This window comes from Chionomys nivalis, chromosome 21 (assembly GCF_950005125.1).
Source record: "Chionomys nivalis chromosome 21, mChiNiv1.1, whole genome shotgun sequence".
In the NCBI taxonomy this organism is placed as follows: Eukaryota; Metazoa; Chordata; class Mammalia; order Rodentia; family Cricetidae; genus Chionomys; species Chionomys nivalis.
In genome coordinates, this window is record NC_080106.1 from 7,050,589 (window position 1) to 7,063,021 (window position 12,433).

A 12,433-nucleotide genomic window follows, 5' to 3' on the forward strand; every position below is an offset into this window, starting at 1 on the left:
GCCATGTGAAGACTGCAGGGTGGATACCATGTGTCCCAGTCATGAGAGGTCAGTGTTATGGGTAGAACAGGCCCCACTTCAGACTTCTTACAACTCTGTGGGGAGCCCTGGACACACCTTCCAGGACCCCTTGACATCTGCATTCATCCCAGGCGCGGATAAACCTGGGACATCAGTCTCTGTCTGCTGTTGGGAGCTGTGAACCCTCAGATCCTGAATTTCTTGTAAACAACGTGCTATGCTTGCAGCTGCTCTGAGCACGAGACCCTCAGGAGTTCCTGATGGCAGAGGAGTGGTTTCTGGTGGGTTTGGTTGGGGCGTGACTATCAGTTAAGGATCCCTATATAAGCTTCTCTCGCACACAATAAAAGGGGCATTCCTGTTTCAAGGATGACCCGTGTCTCTGTCTGTGTGTCTTTGTGTGTTTAAATCTCCAGGCCCTTGCCCGGCTCGCAAATGGCCCTGTAGTGCAGGCACCACAATACAGGATTAGTACTGTACTGTCACGTAGTACAGGCGGCGGTACAGTCTGCCACATACGTTGTTTTAATTCCCCTGACGGCCTGCAGGTCCCACAGCCATTATACACAGCAAGAACCACAACCTGGCCACGAAACCCCCATTTCCTGTGCCTTCTTTATAAAGCTGAGTGGTGGTGCTGGTGGCCAGCTCTGGAGGCCAGTGTACTCATTACCCTGTTCGTTGATCCCTGAAGTCACCTCTCATGGGAGCCACACCCTTTGAGGACTGTCCATCCTCCAGAGGCAGCAGCCCAGCCAGGGTACAGTCTCTGGCTTCGTATTTCTTGTTGCTATACTTAAATATCCTACGAAAACCCATTTAGGGAAGGAAGGATTTCTTTCAGCTCATAATTCCTGGTCATAGTCTGTCCTAGCAGGGAAGTCACAGTGCAGGCGCCTGAGAGAACTGCACCGAACACTTGCAGTTAAGAGCCAAGAGCAATGCATTAATGGATGCATGCTTGCCTTCCACACTCCCTGGGATGGTTCACCCACAATGGACAGCTCTTCCCATCTCAATTAATCAAAACAATCCCACAGGCCGTCCTAATCTTGACAGTGATTCCACATTGTGCCAAGTTGACAATGACAACTGACCATCAGAGCATCAGAGATTCTGATGTAGACATGGGGACAGGTCGCTGAGCCTCTGACATCTCTATAACCCGCTCTCGAGAGAGCCACTCCTGTTTCCGTTCCTAACCATCTGTTAATTATTCTAATGGATGACAGCATGGCTGGTATTTACCTGGGCCTTCTGGCCCTGGCTGTTCTGGCATCTGGTCAGCAAGGAGCCAGTCCTAAAATAGACCCATCCTGGGGGAGATAGGTGGTGGCCTGGGAGTGGAGTTCAGACTGGGGAGGGAGGGCAGGATTGGATCCCTCCACAAACTGGGAGGACCCTGTCAATCAAAGTCACACTGCAGAGATGCGGACCTCAGCATGCTCCTGCTCTGGTTCATAAGCCACTTCTCACTATACACAAGGCATTTTCCTGAAGTGCGAACGGCCTGAACCCTTATGCTGCCTGCTTTCTGGTGGTGAGAGGCAGCGAGGAGAGCAGATATGGGACAGGGGGACAGAGCGATGCTGCACCCCGATTGCACCCTCAGTGTCCTGTGTCGAGCTCATTTCCAGGTGACAAGACAGGCTCGGAGGTGGGGTGACATGTCCAAAGCCATTCAAGCCGGGAGGATAGAGCTAATGTGTGATCCAACTTTGTCTACTCTAAGGTCCAACTAAGTTCAGACAAAGTAGCCCTCTGTGCCTCAGTTTCCCCAGCCATAGTAGGGTTGTGGGAAGCAGGCAACTGTGCTCAGTGGGTTTGCTCATGCCGTACAGATTGATGGGGTTTGAGGTCTCCCACACCCCTGCTTAAAGCATTTTGTCACTGTGATGGTTTCAAAGAAAATGCCCTCCCAGGGAGAAGCTCTATTAGGAGGCGTGGCCTTGTTGGAGTAGGTGTGGCCTTATGAAAGGAAGTGTGTCACAGTGGAGGTGGGCTTTGAGGTCTTATGTATGCTCAAGTCATGCCCAGTGAGACAGACCACTTCCTGTTGCCTGCTGGTCAAGATGTTGAACTCTCAGCTACCTCTCCAACCACGTCTGCCTGCGCACCTACCATTAGGATGGTAGTGTGCTGAATCTCTGAAGCTGTGAGACACTGCAATAAAACGTTCTCCTTTAAAAGAGTTGCCATGGTCATGGTGTCTCTCCACAGCAATGGCGACCCTAACTAAGACAATGAATAATGGTAGGACCCATCCTGGAGGGGAGGAAGGGGTCTGGGGCCTGGAAGGTGGCAAAGGTTTCTCTTCCCTGGACCAGCACCCTTGGTGGGTCTGTCTACTCGGTCTGGAAATACTCAAGTGTAGCTAGAAAAAGTCTGCAGCAGGAGCCTCAGGAGACTGAGAGGGGCATGGCTTCCCAGGGAGTGGGGAAGGTGGGGCTTTTCTGGAAACCTTTTCCAGGCCCCTGGAGCTAAGCACGAGCTGGCTACACGCTCTACTGGGACTGAGCTCTGCCTGTGGATGTGAGGCTGCTCTCTCTCCCTCACTCAGCCCAAGACCTGTCTCTGCCCTCCTGGCATCTCTTCATCTGGTCCTTAAAGCCCTCTCATGAGTTTGCCGCGAACCGGAGAGATTCCAACATCTGCCAGTCCCAGGAAGCAGAGACAGGGACCCTGTCTCTGGCAATGTTTAAAAGCTCTGGCTGCTTCTCTAGAGGACCCTGACTCGATTCCCAGCACTTAAATGTCAACCCCAGTCCCAGGGGATCCTAGGCCCTCTTCTGGCCTCCAGTCACCTTGCACACATGTGGTACAAAGAAATACATGTAGGCAAAACACTCGTATACAAAATAAAAATAAAGCGAATCCTGAGGTGGGGACAGGGATCACTTGGACAAAGAGAGGGACGCGGGAACTCCTTGTTCCTTAAGTAGATCATGGGTGTATGACTTCCATGTCTCATGGCTTCCAACATCATCTCACCTGGCGTGTGTTCCAGTGCAAGCTCCCAATGGATGTGCTCTCTTGACCCTTCACCTCCTGTCACCCCCCACACACACACAAGGGCCACTTGCCCCCAGATCCTGCCTCCAGCTATACAGCTAAGTAGTCCAACTAAGATATCCAAGCAGGAACTGTGACCAGGATAGTACATTAGGATCCTCTCGCAGAGGCAGCCGACAAGCTGGCCACATCTGTCTCCTTTTCAGCCATTGCGCCATCCGGTGCCTCTGCCTGGAGCATCTTTTCCCCTGCCCATCCGTTCTGTATTCCAAATCCATCCCAGCACCTAAACCTTTCTCCTTCCTTTACCAATGAGCCCAGCCGCTCCCACAGGCCAGGCTCTGCTCTCAGTTCTGGGGCAGAGACGCAGATGAGATGGGGTTTCCTGGTGTGAGGGGCGAGGGCCTCAGAATGAACAGGGACAGGTTGAGGAGGGGCTCTCTAGGGAGGAGGTGTCTAAGCAGATGAGATGATGAGCTGCCTGGATACCTGGATTGTGCAAAGGCTACCTACAAAAAGAGACTGGACCAAAGTCACACAAACCACAGAAGACCACATCAGGAGGCCTATTGCACACCCTGGCAGGCAGGAGCCTCGGGGTCTGAGCAGGAGAGCAGTCCCAGCTGGCTCAGTTTCATCAGTAACCCTGCTGCTTAGGGCCTGTCCCTGTTCTCCCTCCCTGTGATAAATGTACTTGTGTGATCCAGCATCCAGCCAGGCTCTGATGGGCTGACAGCTTAAGGGAAGAGCTGAGTGGGATGCCAGCACATACTTCTCAAGGCCTTGAGGATACACTCGGAGCTCGGGAGGACTCCAGGGACAGCTGTAACCCCCTGGCATCCCCTCCACCAGGTGTTTGAATCCTCCCCACCTGGTCCCTCCATCTGCATGCAAAAATCCTCATCTTTAAGAGAAAGTTGAGACCCAGAGACAATGCAGAGGAGAGGAGCCATGAGGAAGGTGTTTGATGACGAGTCAAGCTATTGATGCTCGCGCTCAAAGCCCCCATATTTTCCAAGGCCTTTAAATGCCTGCAAGAGGATTAATAAGGTCTTGGTAATAGCTGGAAGTCTATATTTATTCTATCTGCAATGCCAGTTGGTCAGGCCGTGTGAATATTGATGATGGCCGGGATTGAGGGCAGCGGCGCCTGGCTTTATCTCACCCGCACAGGCTGCCAGAGTCCTTATCAGTCAGGCCGGCTGCTGCAGCTGCGTCTCCCTCCGGCCCGCCCCGCCCCACCCCCACTGCTTGCTTTATAATCAGAAGAGAAGTTGCTGCCTTGATATTTCCATTTTTATCTCTCCTATTTACTTCATTTAATGTCTTTCAGGGAATATTTTCTCTGCAAGAAGGCAAGTCTGTGGGTCGCCTTCATCTTGCTGCCCCCACCCCCGCCCCTTGCCTAAGCTGGAGAAAAGCGGGGAGAGGTGGAGCCCGACTCTAGCCCTTCGGTTCCTGTCCCTGCTTGTGGTGGAGGCTACGTTCCCCTCTGGCTCCACACTCATGGTTTCTTCTCCATGCTCCCTGCTCCTCACCCAGGGTTTTGGTTTCCACCCCATCTGTCTCTTCTGAGTGACCCATGGCTCCGCATCCCCTTGGCAGTTAAGGAGCCTGACCCACAAGCCCCTGAGACTGCACTCCATGCTGGTTCGCCAGCTCAGAGGCTCCCAGAAGGGGCCCATGCTACCTGCCTGTGGTTCAGAGCTCCCGGCCTGTCTCCTCACACAGCCCCTGATTTCAGGAGAGGACTTATCGGCTTTTCACAGAGGAGGAAACCAAGGTTCTGGGAGGTTATCAGCTGTGGCCACTCCCGTTGGCTGGAAACTTGTGACAGAGAGGGAGGGACAGCAGGCAGGCTGGGGCAGGCCATGTGTGCACCAGGCTTTGGAAGGAGCTGGTGCTCAGCCCAAGTCCCACTCACCTTTAGATTTTCTCACCTTTGCAGAGGGACACTGCTGTCCTTAGTGCCCCCTACAGGCAGAACACAGGAGGTGCACCCAGAGGCCCCGCTTTGAGGGAGGTCTTCTGGCCTGGCTGCCCCCACTGCTCTGGGTCACACACACCCTCCCTCAAAACCCCGTAGATACCTGGTCCAAGACCATCAGCTCCCCGTCACAGGCCAGTGTCTTAAACTTTGCAAAAGTTGACCTTACTTTTTTTACAAAGGTCTTTGCAGGTTGAAGAATCTTAGTGATGAGCTAGCAACATTGAGTTGGAACAATCCTAAATTCACTGACAGAGCTCTTAGAAGAGAAAGATTCACAAACACATGGGCACTACCATATGAGGTGGGCACTTCAGGAGAGAGCCAGTCTGGCATCCAGGTGGAGGGGCTGTGTGTGTGTCCCAGAGGAAAATGCTGGGTGTAGCACAACTAATAAAAGCCCAGGAGTTCAACCTGAAGATCAGAAACACAAAGCAGCCAGTCACTGGCTCTTACCTCGACTTCAGACTGACCCTGCCTCCAGGAATCTCAGAATGAGACTGTGTCTGAGGGCTGTCTCCTCCCATTTTGTATTCCTCTCTAGGACTGGGATTAAAGGTGTGTGTCACCACTGCCTGGTCTGTAAGGCAGACCAGTGGGGCTGTTTTACTCTCTGATCTTCAAGCTTTACTTATTAGAATACAAATGAAATGTCACCGCGGTTGGGTGTCTTCCTTGATCACTCTCCAGCTTAGTTTTTGAGACAGAGTCTCTCGCTGAACTGGAAACTCTCCGCTTGGAGCCTCTTTTCCCACCTACCAATGCTGCAGTCCAGCATACACTGTCATGCCTGCTGTTTGCATGGGTGCTGGGGATTTGAACTAAGATCTTTTTTCTTTACAGCAAATGCTCTTACCCACCGAGCCACCTGCCCAAACCTGACTGCTGTCGTAAGCCCCTAGTATCAGGTCCCAGATGTTCCAGGAAGCTCCCACTGTAGTGGCCGCTATCTGTGAGCCCCTCTCTGCTCCAATGGAGGATCCAGTTCACTCTGAACCCTCAACAGCGTGCCAAGTGCCTCCTGCCCAAAGCTGCTGAATGAATAATTAACTTTACAGGGAGGAACTGGTCCGTTGGCAGGAGGCTCCAGCACACCTGGGGCAGCCATGGCTATGGGTCTCCAAGCATGCACCCCCACACCCTGGGCCTCACAGCTAGATGCCCCTCCTTCTTCCTGGAGGTTCCAAGTCTCTGTTTAGAAATCTAAGCTGTGGCAATTCCCAAGTCACTCTTGGAGGAGCAGAGCCGCCCTGTTCCCTCAGATGCTCCTATGAGGACCTGCTGAGCCCCACTGAGACCTGTCCTGAAATCTGCCCTGGATTTAGAAAAGCAAGTCCAGGAGCCTGACGGAATTCCATGTGATTTTTATCACTATGAAGAGAAATGTCGGGGGTTAGGGGGACAAAAGTTCCCCTCACCCTCTTTCTTTTAGATGGTGGAACTTTGGTCACACCCTAACAGTTCAGTAAGACACCTGGGGGTTGGGTCCTCCTTGAATGGGGGAGTCATCTGTCCCATGGTTCCCGCAAACACACACAGGCTGGGTCACATGGGGGGCACATAAGGGTCTGGCTATACCCCAGGAGCTTAGGGGAGAACATCCAGATGTTCAGGCCAGAGGAAACAGAGAAAAGGAGACTGGAGGAGAAAGGGAACACAGAGATAGCAAAGGGGTGCATATTAGAGGGACATGCTGGATCCTGGAAGGGGACTCTGATGGTGGGGACACTGGGGATAGTGGATCTAGTAAGATGGATACATGATATGGTCAGAAAGGAGAGTTGTTTCCCCAGGTGGCCCTGTTAAGGAGAAGGTGCTGGGGGGATCCGCAGTGTGGCCCCAGATATAGGTACAGGGAAGAGGCCAGAGGAAGCAGAGAAATCGGGTTTCTGTCCCATATGCAGGTGGCCTGGCACAGGTGGAACTGGGTGCTGAGAGGAGCAGATGTCATAGGCAAGTTGAGCTAAGGGACCGGGAATGAAAGAGTCACCGTACCCTGAAGTGGGAGGACCTGAAAGACACCAGAGGCAACATTGAAGGTCAGCCAAGGTTATGTAGGTGATGTCATCAAGGGGCCGTGCTTTCTGGCAATAAAGAAGATGAGCTAGTTGTGCACCCAATAGGAAAATGTCTGGACTGAGCAAGAAGAGCTGAAAAGCCAAATGGAGATGCCCGTGCTGTGGCTCTATTTTCCTGGGGTCCCAAGCTTGCAAGTGAGGTGGGACAATGAGGAATCACATCTGAGTGACTTGGGGGTAGTGGATTCTGAGGAGGTGACGTGCCGCTAAAAGGGACATGCCTACGACAGGACCCTCCGCCTGTCCAGAGGGATTTAACTATCAGCTTGTGATATGTTTGCTGTATGCAAATTCTCCTGAGTGACACCGGTTGTCATAAGGGACAGTGTATGGGGGAAGGTGACAGTATAGACATTGACTGCTGACTGTTGCTCAGTGTGCTGTCAGCTGCATCTCAGGAGCAAACACCCTGCCATGATGGCTCCCTGAGCTTCCTGCCCAGTTATTGGGTCAGCCCTGGACTGGCCGTGTCTGTTCTTCTCATGAGGGAGACAGCATCAGCCTCTAGAGGCCACGCAGGAGCTGGCCGTGGGACCACAGCTGCCACTCCTGCATGGAGATTGTAGACCTTACATTTCACAGGCTCAAGGCTTAGGAGGCAGCATTGCGGGCCCTTCCCAGAGAGATGGGATGGGGGAGACGATCTCGGACAAGGCAAGGACCTCGGACAAAGGGTCCCGGTCAAGCTGGCACTGCCTGACACCTGGGAGGTACCACAGAGCTCCAGGTAAGGAAGGAGGACTAAGGCGGTGGGACAGAAGGACCCTCAACAGAACCAGGTGGACTGGAGCCATGGCAGGCACTGGCTACTCTGGTTCTCTGATGTATTTTGACTCCCTTGAGCCCTACATGGCCATTGTGGATGGGACAATGAGGAAGAAAAAGAAGCATGGGCAGCTCCATAGCTCCCACAGGCGCGTGGAAAGAGATGGGTCTGAAGCCAAGTAGCCCCTCAGCGGGTTTCTGCCCTCTCTGAGTATCTGGGACATGGACAGTGGAGGGCAGTCTAGGGTTAGCTGGGACCTCAAGTCTCTGTTGTGAGAAAGAACAGCCTCCCCTCACTCTGCAGCCTCCTCTGCAGAGGATGCTCCGTTTGCTCTTCGTGCCAGCTGGGCGATCTGCCAGGCCGCACAGCTGTGTGCCAGATGCAGAGGGCCAGGGGGCAGCTGTCCATCTGCCTCTTCTCTCGGGCAGCGCCTATTTTTAGAGGCAAAGCCTTAAAGCTGGGATTCGGGCAAGTCTGCCAGCTGTGGGGGGGCTAGGGAGGGCTCGGCCAGGACCACTGAGAGGCGAGCTGCCATGACAGTGTGTGTGTGGCCGCGGTCTCAGCCTGGGGCCCTGGGCCTGGGCGTCTGCTCCTTTGCAGCCATGCCCCCCCCCGCCCCCGCTCCTCTCTGGGAACACCTATGCCTGCCTGGCCTCTGGGTCCCAGCTTTCCTAGAGTTTCCTCATCTCTTGCCTATCCCCCTCCCAAAGCTAGGCTCCACCTGGGCCTCTTCATCCTTCATTTCGATCTCTCTCTGTTCTTCACAGCTCTAAGGTCACATGACGAGGTAGGGAGCGACCATTGACCTCTGTGCCACCAACCTCATATCCTCCCACACAGGGTCATCTGGATCCTGCCCCCACCTGCCAGCAGATGCCTTGGATGGCCCCCTCTGCCCCACCCATCTTGGAAGCCATCAGTTCTCACTGCCCGTCCCATAGCAGTGACCTTGCTCCCCGGCAAAGCCCAGTTTCTCCACCTCACTGCTCTGGTCTCATTTGATGATTACTTCACACACACAAGGCCTGCAATGCCAGTCATTTCTGATGGCAACTCCACTCCAGTCACACCAGCCCTGAACACCAAGACCTCACCACCCTGGTGCCTCTGGCCTTCCATGACCCAACTGGCTCCCTCCCTGCCAAGTCCTTGCTCCAGTTTCCACAGCTGGGGAGTCCCTGGCCAACACCAGCCTCTTCTAACCACTTCGGGCTGTGGTATTTTTTTTTTTTTACCCTGTGGTCAGACGTGTTTATCTGTGTCCCCCAAATTGGACGTGACTGTCACCATCTTGAAGCTCACTTCAGCAGCTGCTACCACCCACACGAGACCCTCACAAGAATTGGCCTGTTAACAGTCTCTGATGGGGGGGGGGCTCGTGAGGCTCATGGGACTTACCAGGCCCCTCCCCCAGGTTATATCAGAGATGGAAGGTTGACTGGGGCAGGACTCTTACCCATAAATCGCCTGGAGAATTCCATAGACGTTCCCATTGGTATAGTTACCTGTGAGTTTCCCACGTGTCTGTAAGTAACTCCAGTAAACTCATTGGTTCACTATGTTGGACTTAGGTGGAATTCTTTGGTCTGTGGGTAACCTCTCTGTCTGGAATGAACGACATTTTTACCTCTCCTCAGGGGGACGATCACACAATAATAAAGTCAATTTCAGGCCTTACTGCCACTTTCCAAAGATTGGGAGAGACTGGCACTCCCCTCAGAGACAGAGAACTAGTGCAGGTGGCTCTGTGACATCCTAATTTAATTCATTCCCTGCTCTAGGCCTTATAAAAGCCATAGCAGATGAGAATGACTGGCACCAACATAACCAAATGCCCAAGCTGTAGGCACTGTGCCAGTCATGGGCTCCACGGTACAGCCCCAACATGGGATCCACACTTGCCACCTACTTTTCCCAGTTCCCTATCTAGGAGTGTCCCAGAGGGCCTTCACACATGGTCTGTATAGCGACACCAACGGCCATGTCAAGTCGGACATAAGTCCTGTGTGTGAACAGAGTGTCACGCGTTCACATGCTGTGATACCAGGTAAGGGAACGTATGTTGGAGTGGTAGAGAGGCGTGCCGTCATGCTGCCGCAGCCACCCAGAGAGTCAGTAGCCAACGGAGTGAGGCTCCTGCCCTTCCTAGGCCCCTGGGGCTCAGTCATCCTTGGAACATAGCTGTACCCATGTTCAAGAAAGCGGTAGGGTGCAGAGCAAGGGTGAACAGCGGCTCTTGGTTATGAGTCAGTAGGCATTAGGACGAAAAGGTATACAAGGCTGGAGTAAAAGTCACAGCTGTCTAGCTGCCTCAAACCCATGACTGACCATAGTCAAACTTCTGCACAATAAGGTATGTCAGGGATGATCTGGTGGCATTTCTCTGAACATGTCCCAAGCAGGCCCATCCAGGCCCCAATAAAGGCTCAGAAATCACCCTGGTATGGCAAGTGAACCTCTACGTTGTAGCCTGGGTAAGTCTAGCTCCTGGTCTCCCATGGGACCAGACGAGCAGAGGAAGCTGTCACAAAGCCCGCATCCTTCAGCATCAGCCTGGACTTGGGATCTCCCCAGGCTGCTGCTGGCTCCGAAGGGCTTTGCTTTAGGACCTATGTACGTCAGTCCAGCAGTGGCCCCAAGCCACGAATGTGTGTTGACTCAGTCTCAAGGCCCAACTGAGAGTAACTTCAGGGTCTGTCCAAGCCATTTAAGAGAGACTAACAAGAGAAGCTTGGGGGGCAGGGAGCAAATGCACATTCCTTTTTAGATCGTGGAGAAAGACTCAAATCAGGGTAGAATGGGAAAGCAAGACAGGTAGGCTCCTTACGGAGGAGGCAGAGCTGTGTCTGGTCCTGGTCAAGGGGAGAGTAAGGCTTGTAGTAAGGGATTCTCACATAAGTGGGAAGTAGAGAGAAAGGCAGGAAATGGCCCTGGTAGGGGAGATAATGGAAGGAAGCTGATGGAGGCTTGGTCTAGAGGGTGTGCATGTCATAGCTAAAAGACCAGGCCAATACAAAGATAAATAAAAAAGACGTATGGCCACCTATCCAGGTGTGAGGATAAGTGCACTCTGTGCAATGGGTGAGTGTAGACAAACTCTGTGGATTCATGTGCCAATCACACGCAAGCTGCCTTCAAAACACACACGTCTGAGTGTCAGGCAGAAATACGGTTAATGACTCACCAGGGAGCTGGAGAACCCTCAGTAAAACACCTTGGAAATTGCTTTTTTTCTGGCATGCACTTTACAGATGAGCAAACAGGTTTCAAGACTTGAAGACAGCTAGGGTGCTGCAGTTGGAATGGGAAGCCGTGCCCAGCCAGAGTCCTCCTGTAGCCCTTGCCACAGCCCTTTGTGGGGTGACAGGGAGCCCAGCATGCTTTGGAGACTGATGGCTTAGGGGTCCTGACTATTTCCAGAATGCTGCAGCTCAGGGACCACATGATCAGGACTGACTGAGTCCATAGTTCAGCCATCTGAGGACCAGAGGCACTGATGTCTGGAACTTGGCATGGCGCTGGGCTGGAACACTAACTCCACCTTGTCCTGAGGAGACTCTGAGCTTTAGAATACTCATCTGACTTGGGGAGGGGCTGTAAAAGAATGTTTCTCAAAAGGAGACTGACCACTCACCTACCCATCCGTAATCCCTGTGGCCACCCACAGTCTCCAAGCCACAGTGCAAACCCAAGATAAGAGCTGAGGGAAGGAGGACAATGAAGGCCTCCCTGGGGGTCTTCACTGTTCTGGGTGCTATGTCCCCCACCCCTGATCAAGCCTACATGCCTCTAATAATCTTGTTCCCCAGCCTCAGGGACCTGGTTCCCTCTGGGCAGTCCCTGGCTCCCATCCAGACATCAAGACTTCAGTCACCCCTAGAACTGAATCACAATAACCCACAGAGAAACCATGCACACACAGGGCACCTGGCAGAGTGAGCATTAGCAAAGCCCAGGGGGCCCTATGAAACGCCATGGCCTCTGGGACATTGATTTCATCTCCTGGAACATGCTGTCCTGATTCTTCTATCATCATTTTCAAAGCACATCATGGCCTCCTGGTTGCTCTCTCTGCTTCTGCTGTTGCCATCGTGGGGGATAATGCATCCACTCTGCTTCCTTTCTCTTCTGGAGACAGTACTAGAGAAGATGCCCTGTACATGTAGATCCCTCGCGACATGAAACCCAAAGCAAAACACAGACCCTCAGATTGGCTAAGCCGCAGCCATGCATCTGAGCAAAGCACTAAAGGCAGCTGGGGAGAGCGACCCCCGGGAAGGAAGGTGTTCCAGGCAAAAGGAGGCAGGTGTAAAGATCCTCGGGTGGCCATGCCCCACATACCCACCTGCTGCCTGTCTCTTTCCAGAGCCACAGCCAGGCTCAATGTAGGAGCTCAGATCAAAGGGCCCCAGCTGGACCCTAGACCCCCCTACCCTCCCAGACGGTAGGTGAAGCCTTTTGTAGGTAAACCTCAGGATGTTCCCTTGGTATGTTCCGGAAGCTCCTGGGGTTGGGGGTAGGGCAGAAGGGGAGCTGGGGCGCAGGCAGCAGGTGCTGTTTCTAACAGCC